The sequence below is a fragment of the Mastomys coucha genome, unplaced genomic scaffold (assembly GCF_008632895.1).
Source record: "Mastomys coucha isolate ucsf_1 unplaced genomic scaffold, UCSF_Mcou_1 pScaffold21, whole genome shotgun sequence".
Lineage (NCBI taxonomy): Eukaryota > Metazoa > Chordata > Mammalia > Rodentia > Muridae > Mastomys > Mastomys coucha.
This window is the reverse complement of record NW_022196904.1, coordinates 169,535,882-169,541,439: the sequence shown is the minus strand read 5'-3', so window position 1 is coordinate 169,541,439 and position 5,558 is coordinate 169,535,882. Positions and strand designations below refer to the sequence as shown.

General features: G+C 41.6%; 1 long non-coding RNA gene across 2 annotated transcripts in view; it reads right to left on the bottom strand.

Annotated features, from left to right (window-relative positions):
* Positions 1-3,674: 3,674 nt before the first annotated feature.
* LOC116101168 overlaps positions 3,675-5,558 on the bottom strand; it is a 15,567-nt gene continuing 13,683 nt past the window's right edge. For both annotated transcript variants that reach the window (XR_004122820.1, XR_004122819.1), the window contains exon 3: positions 3,675-3,981. This is a non-coding gene — a long non-coding RNA (uncharacterized LOC116101168). The remainder of the gene's footprint in view (positions 3,982-5,558) is intronic.

Below are 5,558 nucleotides of genomic sequence, written 5' to 3'. Positions count from 1 at the left end.
AAAAAAAAAAAAATAGCTCTCTCTCTCCCTCACTCCTCCCTTAAATTTTTAACTTAACTTGAGCATCTCGGAAACATGTGATAGGAAATGCTGGGTATGTAAAGTTGAATGAGGAAGTCTCTTTACAACTTAAAACCCTTAGTTTTGCTTATTTGTTTAAGAGAAGGTGTCACCAAGTACTGTTGACCATGCTGGCGTCAAACATGCTCATGATTCTTCTACCTCTGCCTCTGCCTCCCAGGTGCTGAGCTCACAGGCCTGAGACACCAAGCCCTGCTTGAACACTTGGCTTTTTACCACCTCTGACTCAGTAGTACTCTCTTTCCCACCCACACCCCCATGGTAAGGTGGAAAAGATCATTTTTTGCCCCTAATGACTATCTCCCCAGAATTAGCACAGCCTCTCTGTCTTCTCACCGTGCCCTGAGGATGCCTCTTTTGCTCAGAGTTGCTCATAGTGTTTTATCACCATAACTGGAAAGTAACTAACTAATGCAATGGCCTTGACAATCTTACAAAGTCCCCACCTTGGACTACAGTTTCCTTGAGCAAACAGCTTGGCCTTTCGGTAAGGATGCCACAGAAGTGCTGTGTGTGTCCTTCACTATGTCTGTCAAGGCAGTGTATAATTTTACTTTGTCTCACAATGCCTCAATGCCTGATTAAAGTGGACTCAGACTCAAACTTTCTTGCCTGCATCAGCTCACTCTCCATCCTTGGTAAATGTTTTGTGCAATGTTGTTTTGAGATCATCTGACTATGTGTTCCTCACCAAACACCCACTCACCCGTGTGACCATGCAGTGATATTTCTTGGCTGAATTTATTGTTGTGTTGATTGCCAAATACTGACTTTCTGGTTTCATTATCCTGTTCATATTCACCAGTTAACAGTCTACTGCCAGGAAAAGATTTCCTACATCTATCTATCTATCTATCTGTCTATCTATCTATCTACACATATATATCATATAGCTAAATTATTGATTGAAAATTAGTATCATAGGAGGCTCATGGATTTCTATTTGAATCTATTAAAAGTTATTAGTAACTATTATAAATTATTTTGATGACTTAAAAAGTGTCAATACCGGGCTGGCGGGGTGGCTCAGTAGGTAAGAGCAGGACTGCTCTTCCGAAGGTCCTGAGTTCAAGTCCCAGCAACCACATGGTGGCTCACAACCACCTGTAATGAGATCTGACGCCCTCTTCTGGTGTGTCTGAAGTCAGTTACAGTGTACTTAAGTATAATAATAAATAAATCTTTAAAAAAACATATCAATACTGAGTTGTATATTTTCAAATAAGTTTTATTAGTTATTAGCAATGATACTTATTTTGATGTCCAAGTTGGTCAGTTTTGGGAATCCTTGAAGGCTGTTTCTGTTTTGCTTTGTTTTGTTTTGTGGGATTTTTTGTTGTTGTTTTTTGACAGATCTGTATCACTCTTGGGGGCACATCTCTGGACAAGGCGCCCTCCTGCATTTTTATTCTGGCTCAATGTTGATTATTGCCCCCCCCCAGCCCCCAGAGGCGTTGGGTTAATCAGCAGAGAGTTTACCAGGAAGATCAAGATGTTAAGTACACTATTATCACTGGGATGTGGTGGTATCTGAACCTTTTTAAAATTTATTTTTTGAAATTAAAATATAATTACGTCATTTTCCCCTTCCCTTTCCTCGGTTCAACCTTTATCGTGCACACACTTGCTCTCTCTCTAATTCATGGTTTCTGTTTCTTTGTTGTTACACACACACACACACACACACACACAAGTGCATGTGTATTCCTAAATACATGAACACATTGTGCCCAGTCAATATAAAATTTCTTGTTTGTATATGATTCAGGAGTGATCATTTGGCATTGGATAGCCAATTTGGAACTCTTCCCTGGGGAAGGCTACCTCTGCTCTCAGCACTCCTTAATTGCCTGTAGTCTTTTGCCTAGGACTGAGGTCCCATGCTAGCTTCCATGCTAGCATGTCTACTGGAGCTATCCTCACTCCACTCATGTGTAGGCATCCATGTCAGTGAGACTTTATGAGTGTCATCTTGACATTTCAAAGAGATACAACCTCACCTCTTCTGAAATGATTTCTGAGGCTCAGGTGTAGGAGTGTGTTGTCTATGTATCTGCTGCATCTGGATTCTTTCAGCCAGTAAGAGAAAATTCATGTATATACGTTTTGACACCATGCCTCTAGGAGGGATTCCTCTAAGTCCAACTCCCCACTTCACGTTTGCATATTCCATTTCCAGTGGCAAACATTCCAGTTTCAAAAAAAAAAAATTAGATACAAGTTAAATAATTCGCTGCTTCCTCCTACAGTGTTCACAAAATACTTCCAGGAAGTCTGAAGCCGTTGCACTGCCGGTAACAAGCCCACTAAGCAAAGATAAAGGTGTACCTACAGGTTCTTTATCTTTAAACTGCCATACAACCCTAGATCAGCTGTCGTTATTTGTATGTTTATATGTTGATCTATATATGTTCATCTATATGTTGACATATGTTGTGTTCATACATTGATTTATATATTCATCTATATGTTGATAATATATATAATATGTTGATTGATCTATATAGTTTGATTTTATGCTGTGTGTGTGAGAGAGAGAGAGACAGAGAGAGAATTTTAGTTTTCCTACCAACTTCATTTGGTATATATGTATGTGTATACATGTATATATATATATATATATACATATACATATATATATGAACATGGGTTCAAGAGGGCCAAACATTTAACTGGGTCTGACTTACTGTTCCAGAGGTTTAGTCCATTATCATTGTGGTGGGAAGCATGGCAGCATGCAGGCAGATGTAGAGCTGCGAGTTCTACATCTTCATCTACAGGCAGATTATGTTTCACACTAGGCACACATAACCTGAGGTTATGAGACCTCAAAGCCCAGCCCTACAGTGACACACTTCCTCCAGCAAGACCACACCTACTCCAACAAGGCCACACCTCCTAATGGTACCAAGCATTCAAACACATGAGTCTATGGGGGCCCATTCCTATTCAAACCACCACAGGGTCCCTGAAGGCATTTTCACGAAGAATTAACTGAAGGTGGCAAACCCCATTGCCACCCCCAGTATGGGGCAGCACCTCCTGATGAAGTATTCAGATATAAAGAAATCTGAGAGAGGTATGCTTGCCTTCTTTTCTTGTTCTTGACCATCTAACCTTTTTCCCGCTGCGGTTTCTTGAGCTTTGCAACAGAACTAAAGGTCAAAGGTTTTGCAGAAACCCAGCAGGCCTACAGAACCAGCCTGAGACCACGGAGGCATCCAGCTTTGTGCACTGAGCAGACACGGGACTCTCTGCCTCTCTAGCTTGCAGAAGGCTCTCTCGTTGGCCAACCACCCCGTCAGCCATTCTAGAGAAACTCTTTAGTAGCATATATATGTTCTCTTGGATCTGTTTTTCTTGTGAACTCTGCCTAACACTGTGGCTTTCCCATTGGCAGACTATATAAGGACTCCCATTTCTCTACGTCTGCACCAAGAATTTCTCGCGTCCGACATTTTGACTATAGCTGTCCTAATACTGCATAAGACTCCTTAACCGGGACATCCCAACAACAAACATGGTTGCGCTTGCCCTCTTTGGCCCACGAGGGAGCTCCCGGACCACTAAGGAAAGTACTGAGAGCACACTTCCAATACAGCTCTTTTCAATGAGTATGGGCCCCTACAGTAGGGAAGAAGCTGGGTGGGAGGAGGGGGTCACTCTAATGGGGAGGTGAACGGCTGTAGTCAGGGCTGAGTCTGAGCACTGTAACGTGCTTAAGTGAATAAGAAGATGCACGGTTCCTACATAACATCCTAGGAAAGCTGGTTATGGAAGTGAATGTTGACTCTGTTCAGCTAATTTTCTTTCTTTCTTTTTTCATTTTTTTTTTTCTAACAGTACTGGAGGTCAGCAAAGGACTGGCAGGGACTCCACATTCTCTGTGGTCGCGTTGGCCTGTCAATAAATGAGAACATAATGAAACAAAACATCTAATGCCATAACACATCCAACTTATAATGAAATACTTCTCCATCGGTGCCAAGTTGTTCTCTTTGTGGGGACATAATGATGATCTAGATTTATTTTCGGGCATCTGATCATAATGAAATAAACCTGGACTGCTTTCATTTCCTTACTCAGCTTCCAAATTCCTCTTAGGTAAGTCACTAGTTGACTGGTATGTCTAGTAGGAGAAGAAGACCAAACACCCAGAATCAGGAAGTCCAAATGGAGGAAGGAACCAGAGCAAGAAATGTTGAGGGGACAGGAGATTTAATTCTTAATTTTTCTATACTGTTTTTTTTCCCCTTCAGCATGTATGCATATTGCTTTAGTGGAAAAAAGAAAGTCATTTCACTCCGAACTCTTAGTTTGAAAATGACGTTCTTCCTTCAGATCAGTTTAACAGCTAAGATGCCATGGGGACTGTCTGCAAGGACATTGGCAGCCAGGGATAGCTGACTAGCCTCTTGCTTTTCCATGGACTGAACTCCAAGAATTTGTCTGCATCAATGTCAGGAAAGAAGAGTGTGGCCCAGTGTGTCGCCCTTCTTGAACAGGACACAAGATAACTAAGCTCTGTGGCTTAGTTAATGATGGATACCACTGCGACAATGAGCAACATCCCAAGAACCCGATTCCCGCTTCTTCTGGCTGTATGGACACAGAGTGGGGTTTACTGAGTCATATGGCAGCTCTAGCTGTAATTTTCTGCATAGCCACCAGACCCTTTTCCATGGTGACTGCAGCGATTTACATACCTACCCACAGTGAGCAAGTAAGGCTTTCTTTTTCTCCATACTCACTATTGTTGAGTTCCTTTCTAGCATCAACTCTTTTTGAAATGGTCTGCTGGGCAGCCCAAGCTGGACTCAAATTTATTATCCTGCTACCTTGGCCTCCCTAGTGATGAGATTACAGTTGTAATCAATGGAAGATAATTTCAATAAAGATTAAAAAGACGACTGGAATTGGGCGGCATTTCGTGAATGGTGTGGAAACCAAGTGAAAGGGAAGTTATTTCAAACTTAAAATTAAAAAGAAAAAAATAGCCCCAGGCTATACACATCTAGGCAATCTAGTTCTCAACCACAAGGGGGTGCCATTGGCTCTTTTAAAATTTACCTAATCGTATCTCTGTTGTGGTTTACCTTTTTGCCAGAGCTGTTGACACCCACCCAGCAGGGCAGTGGGGGCCATGAAAAGGTATCGGTGAGTAAATGGAGGGGCCCGGAGGCCACCTTCAGTTACTTTAAATCTGAATGACTGCTGGAGGGAAGTGAGACCAAAGAGTTCTTGTTCAAATCAATCCCAAATCCAGAACAACTTTGCCCCAGCAGAGTGCAGGAGTAAGGGGAAGCTTCAAAGTCAGCCTCCTTTTCTTTTTTTTCTTTTTTTAACTTTTATTGCATTATGATGAGAAAAGTTACATGATTTCGATTTATCTGAATTTGTTAACGTTTGAAAACATATTTTAAGCAAATAGAATTAAATCACATTCTTGTTTCCCTTTTGTACCCCAACTCCTCCCA